This window comes from Oryza sativa, chromosome 1, assembly GCF_034140825.1.
Source record: "Oryza sativa Japonica Group chromosome 1, ASM3414082v1".
NCBI classification, from domain to species: Eukaryota; Viridiplantae; Streptophyta; class Magnoliopsida; order Poales; family Poaceae; genus Oryza; species Oryza sativa.
Window position 1 is genome coordinate 19136800 of NC_089035.1, and position 19378 is coordinate 19156177.

General features: G+C 41.2%; 3 long non-coding RNA genes across 8 annotated transcripts; 2 read left to right on the plus strand and 1 right to left on the minus strand.

Annotated features, from left to right (window-relative positions):
* Window positions 1–12201: 12201 nt before the first annotated feature.
* LOC136354228 (uncharacterized) lies at window positions 12202–13834 on the plus strand. The gene is made up of 2 exons (XR_010737912.1): window positions 12202–13396; window positions 13503–13834. It is a non-coding gene; the product is annotated as an uncharacterized lncRNA (long non-coding RNA).
* Window positions 13835–14622: 788 nt separating this feature from the next.
* Window positions 14623–17640, plus strand: LOC9271859 (uncharacterized). 6 transcript variants are annotated; one of them, XR_010737908.1, is made up of 9 exons: window positions 14872–15011; window positions 15095–15202; window positions 15294–15396; window positions 15514–15629; window positions 15761–15871; window positions 16034–16155; window positions 16248–16335; window positions 17092–17182; window positions 17378–17640. It is a non-coding gene; the product is annotated as an uncharacterized lncRNA (long non-coding RNA). The 6 variants fall into 6 exon arrangements; XR_010737906.1 differs by having other exon boundaries at window positions 16034–16151; XR_010737907.1 differs by having other exon boundaries at window positions 15778–15871; window positions 16034–16151.
* Window positions 17578–18608, minus strand: LOC112939270 (uncharacterized). The gene is made up of 3 exons (XR_003242857.2): window positions 18322–18608; window positions 17770–17838; window positions 17578–17699 (listed from the first exon to the last, which is right to left on the minus strand). It is a non-coding gene; the product is annotated as an uncharacterized lncRNA (long non-coding RNA).
* Between the last annotated feature and the right edge of the window lie 770 nt (window positions 18609–19378).

A 19378-nucleotide genomic window follows, 5' to 3' on the forward strand; every position in this document is an offset into this window, starting at 1 on the left:
CCATTCAAATCAAAATCAACATTTTTACCAAGCTTAGCAAAAATAGCTGACACCTCCCCATCACTGCATAAATGATGTACAATTATTCCTTTGCGACCAAGAAAAGCAATATCATCTGCTCTACACAGAAGGAAAGACATGAAAGCAGAATATGCAGTCACATCATTTCCAAACTGGGGACATGTCTGCTCAAATGCAATTAAGTTCCTAAAATGGGAGACGGTGCTCTGATCAACAAACAAATAAGGAACCATCAAAGTACCATTGTCAAAGCTAATATCTAACAGAGAATGGGGATTATTCCTATCAAATGACTTTTTCTTGAATTGAACTCCAGCTTGATGGTATTGCACTGCCCGACGGCCACGAATACGTGGATGGTGATCCTGAAAGCAGTTAAGCAAAGGATCTGGTGACATATCGTGATTGCTATCGGCAAGCTTACGTCCAATTTTCAAATACCTATAGCATATATTAGCGAAAGAATGAAAATATCTTCCTCTCTCCAGGTATTGTGAACCCTCAACCAGCTTTTTACTAGGCTTGAGGTACATCTGGAACAAATGCAGCATATGATGGAAATCTTTAGGCCGATGTGCTTCCTGGATTGCTCTTGGATGGTATTGTATGAAGTTCTCCAACGATTGAGCTACTTTGTCTGTGAGAAATGAAATAGGCCTCTCATTTCCAGCAAAAAGTTCATATATCCTCCTAACAATAAAGAAAGGAATTTGGTTCTCTAGTAGCATCAGGTCTTGTTCAATACAGCTGTCAAACCAGGTTCCAATTTGCCAATTATTACATTGAGAAGATTCAAGTTCCTCAGTGTGATCAAAGTCAGTTCCTTGACTAGTAACTTCCCGACTTGAACCAGCAAGGACAAGTTCTCTCTGTGTGCAGATAGAGTTATCCCTGCTGCATTGCTCACCAAAATTACCTTGACTTGTAGTGCTTTTGTGTATTGTTCTTTCCATTATAATGTCCGAACTGTCAGCACTACATATATTTGCACCCAAAGTGGATGGAAGTATTCCCTCTAAACCTCTGAAATGGTGAACAAAAAGGCAAGAATCAAGGAGTAGCATCTGCAGAAATTTGTCATGTTGCATGTCAATGTCTTCATAGCATGCCCGTGCTTCCTCCTCTAAATCTTTGACCAAATTTAGGTAGTCCTCCAACTTTATTTCACGATTCAGTTTAAGAAAAAGATCAAGGCAATTCCATTTTTCCTTCTCAAAGGCTAGCAAGTACGACAATCCATGGTGGTATGGACCAATTGATAACATAATTGGCTCATAAGCCCCATGATCCATCTTCCGAATGTGTTCTGGAACTCTGGAGATTTTGCATGATTTACTCACCCTCACATGTGAACATTCTATAGATAGGTAATAGTTCAATTTTTAAGACTTCACCATTTCATCTATGTCAAGATAACTTGTACCAGCATTGCTGCTTCCACCTTGAAGCGTTCTTATTTATCTGTTCAAGAACATTACACACTAAATATCATCAATGTAGCTATGAAATTCATTCTTAACAATAAGCACAACAAATAATTCAAATATGGTATATATAGAGCGGCCTTAGTGACCATTGAACTTGGCCCAAGTCCCTGTAATTGTTTAAAAATAATATAATAGTTAACAAAAGAATAAGTCTGTTGCAAGTAGTACCTCAATGCATTTCTAATAATTGAATTGCACACAACTTAAAGCATGAGCCAGGAGACGACTGAAAAACGCAGTATGGTTAGTTAGTACTACGTGCTTGCAAACCAATTTTTAGTTTTGAACAGTGTCGTTCACTTTTGGGTTAGGCAGAAAGAGCATTTCCTACAGAAAAGTATAAAAGTAAATTACCGTAACAATGAGTGTACAACTTCCAACCCTCTCAATAGGTGTTCCCAGAAGAAGTTTGAATCAATGTATCTCATATCATATTTCTAGTATGGCAAATACTTCAAAAGATACAAGATTGACCACACGTATTTGGAGGATTAAGACAAAATATTCAAAAGTTATATAGTTTTAGTGTTTTCGCTTTTTTTTTTGCTCAGTTAATAGATGAGACAGTTTCTAATGCAAGTTGGGTACCCTGTTATTTGGTATTTCTATTTTCTTTTTCTAAACTTTTCAGTAACAGAAAATTTTAATAGTATGGCAATTCCCTTTTTTTTTCCAAAATTGTAATGGTGTTAAGACGCTTAGATCCATTAATATCATATCGACCCTACATTGTTTTTTGTAGAATGAGTGAAACAAAGAAGGTCCAACTGTCCATTCTACATTAATAGCCTTGTAGCGAAATCTTCATACTGGATACAGTTTCAGGGTTGCATCCCCAGCCCCTTAGTCCGATTTGGAGAGTAAAGGCTAATGCTAATGCTAATGCTTCACCACAGTAATGCTCATGCTTCAAGCAAAGATATTTGCGGAAGATAAAATATTGCACAAAGGATGGCCAGCCAATTCAATCTGTAGTGTGGTTGGACGAATGCGCCAAGACAGTAGTTTTTTCCAAAAAAATACTAGGAACATTGTTTGTTCCTGAGAGAGAATTAGGACAAGCCCAATACAACATATTGATCAATTAGCGGGGCAAAGAGAAGCCAAGAGGTTGGTACTAACTAAGACTTTGTTGAAAATTTGGGGGAGAGAGAGAATTTTCGAACACTAACAATGCACTATGATGCAAGTGGTACTCAAAATAAAGGAGTTCATAGATCAGAGGGAAATGGTAGTCTCACCAACCAATCGAGAACCAGCCTGACAGATTCACCAAAGAGTACTACAATCCCTACTCTTGTGGATCAATTGACCAGTAATTTAGAGAGCCAGAGAAAGAAACTGAAATTGAACGCTTGTCCGTCGTATATCAAACAAAAAATATACGATGTGTGAGGATTTGTTGAGAGGAGTGGCTCTGAAAGACGGAATTGAAGGGAGAAAACCAGAACAAAAAAAAGGGGGAAAGTTGATCTTTACCTCCCCGATTGGAGAATTAGGGCGGCGGAGAGCGGCCTGAGATACTTCAGCGACGCCCTATTGCCCTAATGGTGGCCTCCGATCAGCCCAAGGCCGTTTTCTCAGGGGAGGGTCTAGTCGAGATTGCTCTGCATCCGTAGCCCGATTTAGAGAAAAGAAATCGGTCCTCATCTGTATCTCTTCTCTACTGTTATAAAAATTAAAGATATTTTTGACAGTATTTAATACGTCATTTGTATTTGAGTCAGTTTTTAAACGTTCATTCTTGAAACTACAAATCCGTGTTTAAGTCAGATTTTAAGTTCGTTGGCTTTTAGAAATACAAAAGGAGTCGTATAAGAAATCTTTTTAGAAAAAAATTACATGCTAACTTGAGATGAAAGTTAGACTCCTAATTATAACTCATGATTTTCTAAAAAAAATATGAAGCAAATTTCCACATTGTATTTCACCCTAACTAAATCATATCTGTTACTACTTAAAAAATTTATGATGAATGAGACCCTAGATGATTTTTATTAGTTATGGCTCCGAAGATTACGGGAGGCGATTCTTAGGCAATTCTAGGGTTTCGCCATTGAATCTCATCTGATCATCTCCGTTCTGGTCTCTGCGATTTTACGTGGAGATTAAGGTAATTGAGGAGTTTCTGTTGTGATTCGCTGGATTTATACCGCCACGTTGTAATCGGGGGCGGATTGGCTGTGATCTATTTTTAGTCCGGACTCTTCCTTCCGAGGTCGTGCCTTTGTCCTCGGGTTGCTGGTCTGCTGAAACCCTAGCCAAGGTTGGGGTACTGGTTTCTTCTGCCTGTCGATTCGTCTCCTCTTCACGTGCTCTTCCTCTTGTTGACGGTGAGGGTGATCAAGGGGAACCCGGTGAGGGATCTACCCACCCGAAGCCGTTGACGGGTGGATCTGCATGATCTGCGAACGAGCGATGGACGCTGGCAAAGATGTGCAAGTTAGGGGGCTGATAGATGGAAGAACGGGGGTTGGCGAGAACGATGAGATCGGATTGCTGGCCGGCGAGCTGGGTGCAACTATTGACCAAACTTTGAAAGGTTTGGGGGCTGGTTCTGCAAGTCAGGCTTCCGGGCTTAACAAGGCGATTGTGCTTTTTGGCGAAAATCTGGATTCTGTGGATGAGGCGGAGGAGGATCTTTTTTATGTTGATCTGGGAGAGTTAGAACAGGAATAGGAGGTTAAGTGGCTGGCACTGGCGAGGTTCTATTCAGGGCAACGGTACAATGTGAAGGGTTTGTTTGAGGAGATGAGTACGGCATGGGGTTTACATGAGACAAGAAGAACCCGAGACTTAGGAGAAAACAAATTCTTGATTGAGTTCGGCTGTGAAGCTGATTTGAAGAGGGTTATTAATGGGGGCCCTTGGAAGCACAAGGGGGATGCATTGATAGTAGTTCCCTATGATGGTATTGTGAGACCGTTAGAGGTTGTCATTGACTCTATTCCCCTCTGGGTCAGGTTCTTCGATCTCTCGGAGGTAATGATGACCACAGGTTTTTGGGCGAGAAACTGGGTGCGGTGATTGAAGTGCAAGGGGCGATGTTTAACTTTTTGCGAGTCAAAGTGCAGTTTTCACTTGCTAATGCTCTAAAAACCTGCATTAAGATGAGAATCAAAGGAAGAGGTATTATATCGTGCCCAATAAAGTATGAAAACGTATCGTTCTTCTGCTTCTCATGCAGGCGCATTGGCCATGCTGAAAGGGAGTGTCCAGAGGAAGGAATGTCTGATAATCCTGTGAGATATCGGAAGGAGCTGCGTGCTTCACCGTTGAGGAATCGTGTGCAGTAGATGGGTTCTTCATCAGCACCAAGAGTAGTCAGAGGGCTAAATTTTGTTGGACCTCAGAAGGATAAAGTCCTTTCTGAGTCCAGTTCATCTAGGAATTCGCAGGTAAGTCGTGCTCGAGGTGGTACGCCCGCAAACTTGGGGGTTCGGAAGGATGACGAAGCTGTTACTGAGTTAGTAAAGGATGATATGTGTGGAGCAGATGAGATTTTGGGCAAAAGTGTGCAGCAGATGCAGGTGGAAGATATTGGTCCCAGTCTGAATTTGGTTGCTCGTGGGCCTTGCAGTAGAGAGAGAGTTTCTATGAGTTCTGACTATGGTCTATCGGATGATAAAGCTGATGAGGTAGATTCGGCAAAAGCTGGAGGAGCGCAGACATAGGTCAGAAGGAAGTCCCCAGACTGGTTAATAAAAAAGATGCAGGGACTGCCTTCTCGTGAGGTTGAAAAATCGAGTAGCGCCAGGGTCTTTATCAGGAGAAGGGACATTGGGAAACCGAGAAAAATGAATATCAAACTGTCTGCTAGTGATATTGAGCCTTTTAATCACATGGTACAGCCGGATGCTAAGGATACAAGTGAGGATTCTAGTGAGGCACATGCAATGCTGAAGGAAGCATTGGTGCCAGACCTGGTGGGCGCTCAGGATGAGCCCCACCAGGAGCAATGAATGTGATGGTTTCGAACTGTTGAGGGTTGGGGCGCCCTCGAACAGTTCATGAACTTATACGTCTAGTGCGTTACTACAGCCCCAAGTTAGTGTTTCTATCTGAAACTCGTCAGGATGAGGGGAAGCTGCAGCAACTGAGATGGAGGCTAGGATTGAAACACTTCCTATCAATGAAAGGGGAAGGATCGGGTGGTGGTATAGCGCTGTTTTGGGATGAGACTATAACCGTTGATCTCTTGTCGATGAGTAACATGTATATTGATGTGCTAATCAGAAATCCGGGAGATGGTTTTTTATGGAGATGTACCTTTGTTTACGGTGAGCCGAAGACCACGGATAGGCATCTTATGTGGGAGCTGATCCGTCGCATAAAACCAGTCTCAAATGCCCTGTGGTTGATGATGGGCGATTTCAATGAAACTCTTTGGTCTTTCGAGCAGTTCTCGGCGAGAAGGAGACCAGAAAAACAGATGATGGATTTTAGAGAGGTACTATCTCATTGTGATCTGCATGACATAGGCTTCTTGGGTCGCCCTTGGACATATGATAATGGACAGAGAGGGGATAGGAATGTGAAAGTGAGGTTGGACCGGGCTGTCGCCTCCCCAAGCTGGTCGAATCACTTCTCAGAAGCAAAATTGTTGCACCTTGTGTCTCCCAGGTCTGATCATTGCCCTATCCTGTTGTGTCTAACAAAGCGATCGTCTACCCCGACGAATGTCTTCCGTTATGAGATCATGTGGGAGAGGGAGGAGTCTCTCAGTGAAGTTATAAAACTCGCCTAGCAGCAGGATTTGTTGGCAGCAGATCTAGGTGAAGTGGCTGTGAAGCTGAGGAAGGTTATGTCCTCCCTACGTGAGTGGAGCATAAAGGTTTTCGATTCGGTCTCAAAGGAACTGAAAGATCTTCGTCAGAAGGTTGAAGCTCTCTTGCTGGATCCTTCAGCTGATCATTCCGACGAAATCAGTACGATTTATAGACGGATGGACGAGCTCCTATATCGAGAAGAGATGATGTGGCTCCAACGATCAAGGATTTCTTGGCTGAAGGAGGGTGACCGCAATACTAAATATTTTCATAGACATGCGGCATGGAGAGCTAAGAAGAATAAAATCATCCGTTTAAAAGATGAAGATAGCAAGTATGTGGAGAACAAGGAACAATTAGAACAAATGGCTACAGCTTTTTTCCAGAAGTTGTACACGAAAGATCATTCCGTTACCCCAGCAGAAGTGGTGGATCTGCTCAAGAGCTTGGTTGACGAACCCATGAACTTGGAGTTATGCAAGCCCTTTTCCGATGAGGAAATCTCAGATGCGTTGTTTCAGATCGGTCCTATCAAGGCCCCAGGACCTGATGGCTTCCCAGCTCGTTTCTTTCAAAGAAATTGGGACACGCTTAAAGGGGAGATAATGGCAGCAGTTAGAAAGTTTTTTGCAGATTGTGCTATGCCAGATGAGGTAAATAACACATCCATTGTCCTTATTCCAAAGGTGAAACAGCCAGAAAATCTAAAGGAGTTCCGTCCAATAAGCCTGTGTAATGTGATCTACAAGGTAATCTCTAAGTGTTTGGTTAATAGACTTCGTCCTTTGCTATCGGATATCATTTCATCCACCCAGAGTGCATTTATTCCTGAAAGAATGATTACGGATAATGTGTTAATTGCCTTTGAAAGCATCCACGCTATCCAAAGGAACAACAGCCCGGATAATAGCTTCTGTGCTTACAAACTTGACCTCAGCAAGGCATATGATCGAGTAGATTGGGACTTCCTGGAAAGAGCTCTCTTGAAGGTTGGCTTCTGCAGACAATGGGTTGATTGGATAATGGAATGTGTAACGACTGTTAAGTTCTCTGTGAATTTCAATGGGTCTCTTCTAGAGGCCTTCTCCCCTACTCGCGGGTTGAGACAAGGGGATCCTCTGTCCCCATACCTTTTCCTGTTTGTGGCTGAGGGTTTGTCATCTGTGCTTAACCGGGAGGTGGAGGCAGGGCGCTTAACGGAGCTTAAAGTATGCCGTCGGAGCCCTGGTATCTCACATTTGTTGTTTGCAGACGATAGCCTGCTCTTCTTCCGTGCCTGCCTGCAACAAGCTACTGTAGTCCAGAATGCCCTAACCTGCTTCCAAGCCTGTACTGGCCAGCTCTTAAGTCCCGGAAAATGCTCTCTCTTGGTTGGGAGAAGTTGCCCTGATGCGACTGTGGAAGTGGTGAAGGAGATTCTGCAAGTGGAAACACCGGCGTTTGAAAGTAAGTATCTCGGACTTCCAACACCGGAAGGTAGAATGCATGCGGGACGATTTAAACCTACTGAAGAGAGACTGGCAAAAAGAATGGATAGCTGGGCTGAGAAACATATGTCATCAGGGGCTAAAGATGTTCTAATTAAGTCGGTGGTGCAAGCTATACCGACATATTTGATGGGAGTGTTCAAGCTGCCAGCTTCTACCTGCGAGGCTTATACGATGATGATTCGAGATTTCTGGTGGGGTGATGAGGAGAATAAAAGGAAGATCCACTGGTGTGCTTGGTAAAATATTACTCGGCCTAAAGGAATGGGAGGTCTGGGGTTCCGCGATATGAAGCTCTTCAATCAGGCCTTGCTTGCCCGCCAGGCATGGAGGCTAATTCAATTCCCTGATAGTTTATGTGTGTGGGTTTTAAAGGCTAAGTATTTCCCTAATTGTGAGCTAGTAGATGCGGTCTTCCCAGCTGAAGTGTCTCCGACATGGAAAGGGATTGAACATGGGCTGCAATTGCTGAAGACAGGACTTATATGGCGAATTGGTGATGGGACCAAGGTCAGGATTTGGCGGGATAAATGGATTCCCCGAGCCTCCTCTCTCATGCTTATGGGAAGGAGCGGACGCTGCCGTCTTCGCTGGGTCTCGCAGCTGCTGAAACAAGGGGAAAAGAGCTGGGACGTTGATCTGATCATGCACGTCTGTCACCCACTTGATGTGGAAGAGATCTTGAAATCAATTTGTCGCCATACCAGGATGAGGATTTCCTAGCTTGGCACTACGAAAAATCTGGGATTTTCTCAGTGAGGTCTGCTTATCGTTTAGCGTGGTTGAACAAGTTCCATCCGGATGGAGAAGGCAGTAGTAGAGAAGCGGACAGTGATCGCTCCATTTGGCGAAGAATTTGGAGTACGCCTGTGCCACCAAAGGTCCGTATTTTCGCCTGGCGTCTAGCCCGAAATTATCTGGCTACCCAGCAGAACAGGTGTAAACGAAAGCTGCAAGCAGATGCGACCTGTACTATCTGCGGCCATGGGGAGGAAGATGAGTTTCATGCGGTGATTTCATGTACCTAGCCAAGGGCCCTCCGAGAAACTCTTCGGGCGAGCTGGAGGTTACCGGATGAGCGTTCCCTGTCGAAGCTAGGTCCGGGGTGGCTTCTTGGGGGACTCGATAAGCTGAGCGAAAAGGAGCGGGCGCAGTTTCTCCTTGTCCTATGGCGAGCATGGTACCTGCGCAATGACTGTGTTTTCGGTTCTGGGCAAGCGACGGTGAAGGGATCTACAGCTTTCCTTCTGAATCTTTGGGATTCCTTGTGCCCGTCTAGCAGTGCAATGCAGGAAAATGAGAAAGGAAAAACAGTGTCGGAGGGAAGACAAAGTGATGTGAATGGGTGCCGGGAAAGAACCCAAGTGGCAGGTGTGTGGCAGGCACCAGCTATGGGATGGGTGAAAATAAACGTGGACTATGTTCCGCAGACTAGCACTGGTAGCGTCGGCATTGTTATTCGGAACAGTGAGGGGAATGTTTTACTCACTTCCTAGAAGCTGATCAGGAACTGCGCATCGGCCGAATTTGCCGAAGCAGCTGCGTGCAGGGAAGGAATATGGCTTGCAAATGAGTGGGTCAAGGAGCCATGCATTCTAGAAACGGATTGTGCCGGTGTTGATAGCTATCTGAGGTTGGCAGCGGCTAATAGGTCCCAGATTTGGCCACTAATCAGGGAAGTGAGAGCGGGTATGCGTGCTGCTCCTGAAGCTCGTACGGCTCTGATTCGCAGGGGTGCTAATAAGGTGGCTCATGAGCTTGCTCAGCTAGCCATTCGGAATAGGGAGGCAGTGGTCTTGCGCCTGCAGGCGCCGGTGTGTGTTGCTGAGCAACTGGCTCAGGATTGTAATCCTTATTCTGAAGTTTAATAAAACCCCTGTCTTCCCCCGCAAAAAAAAAATTATGATGTTTCCGTCGTCCGTCTAACTTAAAAAAAAGAGAGATCCTAAAAAGAAAAACGTGGCAACAAAAAAACAAAAGCGAATCGGAGGCGGAAAAAAAATCTCCTCCCCATCTCCCGAGATCTTTTTTTCTTTTTATTTCTAAAAAAATAAATAAACAATCTAAATTCCTAATCACAAAAGGGAACAGATCTAATCTCTAATCCCTAACTTCTGTTATCTATCTATCTATCTATCTATCTATCTACTTATTAAAAAAAATAGCGAAAAATAAATAAATAAAGTCCGACTCCTACCAATTCCCTCTCAGAAAGGGAAAAACAAGTCCCACTATAGATCCAATTCACCCTTAAAAACAAAAAATAAAATTGATGTGTCGGATTGAAGATCTGTTTGCAAAAACGGAACCTATCGGTCGAGAGCATTTTATTTTTATATGATTTTAAATTTTGAGTCTGTACTTTTGTATTTGAGTCCCTATAATTTTTATATTTATATCTAAGTCCCTATAATCTTGCAATAAGATACTTAAGGTCGTTTTTTATTAAAAAAATAAAAGGGAAAGAACAAAGGCAGAAAGCTGCATAAAAAGAAAAAGAAAAACCGCACAAAAAAAAGAAAATAAAGAAAAAGAAAGAAAAACAACAACAACAAAACTCCGTTTCTCCTAAGTGGCAAAAAAAACCGTAGATCCAATTCCTATAAAAGGCAAAAAAATGGTGAAAAAAAAGCGAGATCTGATACCTTTAAAAAAAAGTTCGATTCCTATAAAGGCGAAAAATTTTTGAAAAAACATCTAAAAAAGTTCGTCCCATTCTCTAAGAAGAAAAAAATGGTTCATGTAAAATAAAAAATATGCGCGAGAAAAAAAAATGGAAAGGGAGAAACAAATTCCGATTTCTAATCAGTATATATCTCTTCGCTATGTCTAATCTAATCTAACTATTTAAAAAGAGAAAATGCACAACAAAATAAAAACGGTTCAAAGAAACGTGTGAGAAAAGTCAGAAAAAAACGCAAAAAAAACACGCTAAACAGGTTTTCTATCTTCCATAAAAAATAAATAAACGCGCGAGAAAAATTATTTCCATCGTCGGTAAAAAAATTTAAAAAAACATGCGATGAAAAAACTATCAGAAAAAACACGCCATTTCTAAAAAATGGTTTGAAAAAACCGTGCCAAAAAAAAACATCGTCTATTAAAAAAACAAATCAGTCCGAAAAATCTGTCAGAAAAAACGCTAAATTGATGGACGCTTGAGCCGGGTAGGATCCATCGATTTTTTGTCATCTACTACACGTCTTTTATTTCGTCATATATTTTCCTGTATTGGAAAAGGCAAAAAAGAACATTCGAAAAAAACAAGCAAAAAACGCGCGTGAGAAAATAATTGTCAGAAAAAACATAAAAAAACACACGAAAAAAGAAAAGCAAAAAAAGAGAAAAATATGGTTTTCGTCGCCAGTAAAAAAAAGCAAAAAGAACATGCTAGGAAAAAAATTGTTAGAAAAAAATACGCCATTTTTGAAAAATGGTTTGAGAAAATCGCGCAAGAAAAAAAATACATCGTTTATAAAAAAACATGTCGCTCATTAAAATATAAATATTGTCATTGACATGATTATGCATGAAAAAGTATATTATCGTTAGAATTTTTTTCACCCGTTGCAACACACGAGCATTTTTGCTAGTAACAACAATAAGATTGAATTAGCATTCACCAGTTGCAACACACAGTCATATAATACTCTAGGTTGCTTGTTATTATATTTTCCTCTTTCTTGCTTTAAATATTTTTTTTCTTTTACACTATTTATCCAATTTGTAATATGATTGTACCATTATATTCGTTGTAATTAAATCTTTACAATAAAATATCATATAATTATATTCTAATAAAAGAAAAACATGTGTTTCAAGGGACTATTGAGTTAGGCAGCCTAGGAGATGTTGATACCATCGAGCCACAATCATAGTTTCTGTTTGGGTTAAAGCAAAACTGCAAAACCTTATCGAATAGGATTTTTGCTGGTTTGTTTATTACCAGAATTAGGCTGCTGAAACATTCCTTGCCAACTATAAATTGGAGGACCATAGGAAGCTTTCTGTCATAAGCTGAGAAAAACAATAGACGAGTGACGATGGCGTTCAAAGCATTCTTCATTATTTTAGTGGTTTTTGTTAGCAGCCTTGCATCTCCTGCAGTAGCAAGAGATGGACCTACGATCAACCCAACGATGGGTACCAGGGGCGGGCCCACTATTGATTCAAGGGTATTCAGACGTATACCCAAGATTTTTAGACAAAAAAAATAAGTATATGTACTCTATACCTCGTATATGTATTCAAGAAATTAAAGAAAAAGGCTAAAACTACTCATTTTGGGCCCTGTTTCATCGTTTCTTCTCTATTGGGCCTAAATTTCCCACTTCCCTCCCCTTTCATCTCAGCCCACAATCAGTTTGGGCCACAACTAGTTCATTTCCCCTCCTCGCCTAGGCACAGCAAACCAAAGCCCTAATTCCCAAATCGGCCAAACCCTAACCAGAGGACCGAGGACGTGCGCGGTGTGGCGGCGAGGACGTGCGGCAGTGCGGCGGCGGCGACTTCCTGCTGCGTCGGCGGAAGGCGGCGCCAAGGCGGGTAGGAGCCTAGGCAGCGCGTCGGGCGGCGGCGACTGCAGTCTAGTCTGCAGCGTGCTCGTCGGCGGCTGCGGCAGAGGCTTCCGGCTGCGGCGTGCGCGGCTGCGTCGGCGGCAGGAGGCGCCGAGGCGTGCAGGCGGCGCGTCGACGGCTGCGGCCGTGCGGCGTTGGGGCTCGGCCAGGCGTGCAGGCCGCCAGTCCACCAGGCCACCACACAGGTACGCGATGCGGCAGCCGAACGACCACGGCTTGCCGGCCTGGCATGGATTGCGTGAGGGGCTTGATTCATTGATTCATTGCATTGATTTGTTCTAGGTAGTTCAATAGTAGTTATGTTTTCCGGTGGCGACGGCTTGTTTCATTGATTTGTTCTATAGTAGTTCAATAGTTCACTAGCACCGAAGGATTCAACTTCCTCAGTTCCTGTCTTCTTTATTTTTCAGAGTGTTAACTGTTAAGTGTATATTTATTGACAGATTGATAGTATAAAGCTGTAAATATTAGGAATTTAGATAACTTAGAACCATAATATTTAATTTTCAGTGTGTTAAATTTATATATATGATGATAGTATGAGGCTATATATGAGCTGTTGTTAGGAATTTAGAGAATTTAGAGAGGGTGTTTTCTTCGATGAACTATATAAAAACAAGAAGCAAGATGAGCAACAATCTACATTTATTGGAAGAGAATTTTTTGTACAAGTTAAAGGATGAGGACATCATCACTCATTTTTAAAATATCAAGCATTGAAAAGTTCTCCTCTAAATTGTAAGTTTTTTTTTATCATTTTACCATTTTCTATCCTTTACATGTTATATATGTTGCCACTTTCATATGTCGAACAATTAGTACTTATATATGTTAAAGAATTTGGACTTATGATCAATTCTATCAATTTATAAAGTTATGGCCATATGCTATAATATTATACAATTAGTAATGTGTAATATTATACCAATTAATTATTGGACTTCTAGAAGTAAAAAGAATTTTGTTTTACCCCTACCTATTTCGAATACCCAACCTCTAAATCCTGGGCCCGCCACTGATGGGTACCGCTGTACTCCAATCTGCTGACGTTCAAGGTTTGCTCTATACTAACCTGTTTCTCAGCTTCTGGTTCTCAGCAAAATTCAGTTTATATTACTATTTCCGAATCTCATGCAAAGAACTGCATTTTCCCTTATCCAGCGTCTGCACTGCCCACTCCTGCTCCAGTTGGCCGAGAGGAGCTGATCTATGCTGCGATACGGGCATTCCCGCGCCCACCACGCCTACCACCAAATTGACTTGCCGTAGTGATACTGATGAAAGGAGATCAGATAAATATACTAGTAATGAGTTTGTGTACCGGTGCTTGATGCTAATAGAAATCCTGTGATATGAGCATGTTGAATAAACTCTCTTCCTGTAAAGAGGGTTAACTAAGTGCGTGATTGTTTCAGATTTGTTTGGGTTGCGGTTTATACGTTGAAAACACATGATTAAAGTAAAAAAAAACATACGAGTAATTCTTAGTGTTCTATCCCTTCTTAAAAAAATTCTTAGTGTTCTATAAGGTTAAATGACAAAAAAGACGGAAAATCCCCTCTAAAGTGATTCTAAAATTTAAAATTGGGTACATCAACACAGGCAAACCATATCTTCAAGGCAAATCGACCCAATCCAATGAAGTTAAGTTTTGAAACTTTTTTTATCCATTAAAAATTTGTGTTTCCGCTTGAGTTGGACGAGATGAAATTCTAATATACGGTTCTCCGAGGGGGTTTCGGGTCAGTTACCTATCTCAATAAAATATATGATTGGTCCAACCAACATACTGAGATTCAGACAATTGCAAATGATATAACTAGTAATATGTTCCTCCTTATGTCAACCTAATTTATTGCTAGTACAAATTGCTACTGGCTTTGCTATGATCTTTTGCTATCGCCCAACCGTTATAGAGGCCAACTTTACTTGGTTAATCCGATCAAAATTGTCTAGCATTATTGTTAAATATTTCAGAGGACAAATATTATGTGATTGTAGTGTCTTGATCGATAGTTCGGTACAATACATCGTGTCCACCCCCCATCCAGGATCCAGCATCGAGTTTGCCACATAGTCCTAATTTCGCAATTAGATTATTTGCGTGCAATTGGGATATTTAGTTAAATTAATCTACTAATATAAAAATACCAGTTCATTAAATATCTTTTCTAACCCTTAGTCTGTATATCCAACAGCTCATATCAAGGTTTGGATCTGTCCGTTCTACCACCTCTAAACAGCGGTTACCGATCGGTCAAAGTAACAAAAAAAAACAATTTTTCCTTTCCTGCGCCAGCCCGCCGCCGCTCTTCTCTTCCTCGCGCGCACCAGCCCGCCGCCGCCAGCCCTCTGCCGTCTCCGACCGCCGGACAGCCGCCGGCTCAGGGCGCGCGCCCGCCGCCAACCCTCCGCCGCCTCCGACTACAGGACAGCCGGGCGCCGCCGCCGGCTTAGGCGCACTCCCTACCCCGCTGCCAGCCCTCCGTCTCCGCTTACCGCCTGAGCCTCCTCGCCGGTGACCCTGCTTCCCTGTAAGAATGGATATGAAGTTTGACAAGTTTGACAGCTAGCCAGCCCTCCGCTCGTCGGTGACCCTGCTTCCCTGCTCTCTACGCGACTGAGAGGAAGGAGAGGCGAGGTCTGCTCGCGCCGGCACTGCGCTTTCAGGTCCGTCCCGCCCTCGCCGCCTCGCCCTACGGTGAGCACAGTGCTGACTTCTTTGTTCGCACAAATTCATCCATCTATGTCAGTCCATGCTCAGTTGGTCACATTCAAGATTAACGCAAACACCGAACTCCAATTAGCTTCCTTAACTGATCGACATAGAATGAATCAAGACAGTCACTTTCAGTAAATTGGTATGTCTGGAGGTTATTTCAGTTTCTGACTTACATGCTTTATGTTATTTCAGACGGTGATTTACATGGTATATGCTCTATGCTATTTCAGTGTCTGACTTTCACAGTGCTACAACCGTAAGCAACCATGAGGCGGCATCTTAATACAGTGAAAAACAATGCGAACGCCACAGCAGAATTTTCAACACAGTCAAGTATGTTCTTTCTGAAGTTTTATCTTCACTATCTTGCTATAATTAATATTTTTCTGGCCACAACACATTTTTATCACATAATGGTTTGATTTTACTTTTCCATGCCACATGTTTTAGGAAGAGGCGCACTGCATAATCAAACTTAACTGCTGCCGAGGTTAGGAGAAAGCATGAAAGGGAGAGGTATGCTTCACTCTCTACAGAACAGAAACAAGCTAGGCTTCAAAAGAACTGTAAGTATAAACAACGTAAGAAGGAGGCGACTACATCTCTATCAGGTTGCATAGATCCCATTGGGTCCAAACTTAACCATGAGAAAAAAAAAATTCACCATGACATGTGAATTATGTACTCCCAAAATAAGAGTACATGTCTGTGTAGGTTCACAAATTATGAAGGGTGCCCATAAGAGATATCACAAATTATGCTGGCTTTGGTGCTACCCAAGCCTGTTCAGGAACCGTGATACTGAATGGTAACATGTTTGTTCCTAAAATTTCTGGAGATATACATTTATAGGCATCATGTTTATTTAGAACAAAGAGAGTTATGCCTCCTATGATGCTGCCCAAAAGAAATCATGTTGACAAACCACATGGCCATAGATCACTACTTATGGTAAATGATGCATTTTCAGATTGGTTGGAGGCTTGGAGCTGTCTATTTCCCTTCATTTCAGCCTTCCTGATAAAAATGCATGCCGCCTACGTTAATTTCTACTGTGCAGTGACAAAGCTTTGATTTGAGACACTATTGTAGGTAGCAATTCACGTGATGCATTGCATTACTTTTTTTTTTTTACTGATGAACACATAGCTCTATTGTGCTTATATTCTTCTCTGTTGGAGCAGGCCTTCTATGGGTCTTGGATGTGCTCATCAACTGTTTTGATCAGTGAAGGGGATGCTGTTAGTGATGGAGTTAGAACAAGACATAAAGGTAATGATCAAGTTAATCGGTGTTTTCCTTGCATTTTCAATATACACAATTTCATTCCCTGCAATTATATTCACGTTTTAAGATTGGTTTTCTCATCTACTCCTAATCATTGAACTTTTTTTTTATGAAACTAACTTGGTTTTGTGCTGCACATTTTCTGTTTTTTGCAATCCACGAAGCTGTTACATGTTCAAAACAAAATTATAGATGGTCCTGTACAAATTTGAATGCTTGGAATTAGTGAATATAGTACTGTAAAAATTATGCCACCCAGCTAAATTCAGTGACAATTGGAATTAATTTTGCATGCATAATCTATTTTGATTGATTTATTCGATATATGAATTTGTTCTAGGAGCCTATATAAATGTGTGGTGTGAAATATGAATCTCTTACTGTTCAACATGTACTTTGATAGTCCAAACTTGATTTTATTACAAATGCAGGCCGGTTTAACAGACCACGCTGTTTTTTTTAACATTTCAATGTATGGGCTGTATTTGCTATGAATTGAGCACTTCTGTTGGTTGCTTGCAATGCATTTGTAGTTTCCTGCCAACCAATGCTTTTTGTCATCCTCAGTAACTGTCCATGCTGCTACACACTGGATAAGCAACTGAAAATCAATATTTTTGTTTTCTTATATTTAAGATCAGTGTGTTTATTTCTTCACATAAGGGCTACTGCCAATTCTTTGGTAGACAACAGATTTCGCACAGGAAATACTCCAATCTTATGTCAATTGCTATTTTGCAGGCAAGCATGAAGCATCTATGGTGCTTGAGACCTACTTTCTTATTACATCACCCAATTTTGCTTGAACAAGAGGCATGCAAAACATTTGAAGGTAGTCGACATAATTTTATTCAGAGTAAATTTCACAGAACTACATATATTTTGAACAAATACTTTGCTTTGGGCCATATGAGTTGGACAAATTATGGAAGGACTATAGCACACACTGCAAGAATCTATTGTTCCTTTAGATATCTTTGTTCATTGCATTAGTAGCTATATAACTTGTGCGATTATTTGTGAACAGGATGGATCATGATCAAAGGCAGAGGGTGAGCTGCGCCATGGGTCGTGAATCACCGTTGCTATCGCCTCCAACTTGTCGCTGGAGCCACGCGCCCAGCAGCTAGAGCCAAGATGAATTCCTGAGAGAGTATATATATATCGACGTGCAAGATGTGCTTTGCACGTGCACGCTCACTAGTAAACATAAAAATCAAGTTTGTCCTCGCACGTTGTCGCAGGGACCAGAAAGCAATGTTACAAAACTGCATGAACTTGAGATGACAATGAGCCCCCAGAACAACAAACAAAGTAAAACAAACAAATATAGCTAGTAATGTAAATACCTGCATGCCAGAGAAGATAAATCTTTAGTATGACAATTAGCAAGTTTAGTAAAATTTATATCTCATTGACCTTGAGAAGTCCAACTGGACCGATGAACCAAGCGCTTGGCTGGTTCGGTGCCCGGTCTGGCTTTTCTTCCTGCCAGTAATCGTCCACGTGCAATGCACGTAAAAATCAGTATATGAATTAAATTGGACAAATTGCTTAAATTAAACTTGCCAAACTGCAAGGGAGAACATTTTTATTATTTAAAAAACCATAATGATGGTAGTACAATTAGATTTTATACGTAGACTGTTGTAAGCAATTTTTTTCCAAATAAATCAAATTTAAATTCTTGGATTCATTATGGCACACAATTTTGTTCTTCTTAGTACAATTCTGATGTACATCAAATGCTCAATATTTTTGTTTGAGAGTACTACCACTGAATACACATGCACCACTATATCCTTCGATCAAGAACACGTACAATAGAGATTACTTGACAATTTCCCGTAAATAAGGACTTCACTGGTTAGAAACTGATTGAAAGATGAAGAATAAACATAATATAGCATAATTAAATAACATAGTATAATTAAATTGAAGTATAATTGTGTCTTATGTTTTCTGAATTACCTATTCTTGATGTGGATACCCAATCTATCTGGGGAGCACATGGAGAAGCAGACAATTGTGCCGGCTCACGTCTGCACGGAGCCCAGCATTGAGGGCTTGGGCGTCTGTAAATGTTGGCATAGATAAACAAAAATCATGAGGCAATAAAGAATCCCATATGCTGTATTTGGTGGTTTCTATGCAAGAGGTGTAAATAATTGATCTACACAAATAATTGATCTAGAATAGAATAATTGTTATAAATACATATAAACAAAAACTAAGAAGATAAAAACTGCTCCACCTTCTGTAGCAAAACAAAGAAGTGATACATATATTCTGTAGCACGATATCCTAAAGGAAAAGGTTCTCAATTTAGACGATATCCTAAAGATATCCTAAAGGAAAAGGTTCTCAATTTAGACGATATCCTAAAGGAAAAGGTTCTCAAATTAGCTTGTGAAAGGTTCTCAATTTAGCTTGTGAGCCCCATCTTTTTACAGGCACCATCTCCACACACAAAGTTTGCACCAATCAGTTGGCATCTCCCTAATTCTCATAATCAATGTTTTATTTAAGAACGAGTGGCACATTCTTGGAAGTTTTTATTACCAATCAGTGATGACCAAACAACTTCCACTCGTCGATTTTGACTGTTTCAGGAGAAGATGTCGGGAAGCAAGAATGTGCCGAGGTCATAGGTTTTTCTTTTTGGTTGAATGTTCTCTTTGATGAGGTTTGAATCTAAGGGCTCTTGTATCTTTTTAGTTGTGTATATCCTTCGTGAATATAGAGGCCGTATTAATGAAAATCCATTATGTAACACAAAGGTTTAGGAGTTTAAAAAAAATTAGAAATTGAGAAAAATGATTGATGATGATGAATGATGTCATAGCAAGAGCCGGGCCTAACCTCAAACAGAGACCGCTCCAAGACATCGGCACGTGTTCGCACGCATGGTAGAGAAACAACAGACGGCGACACGTCACCACCACGGCATTATCCCACGCTTCGCTCCGCACGAAACCTTTTATATGCTCCTAAAAAAAGAAAGAAAAGTATAAAAAGAAAACACACC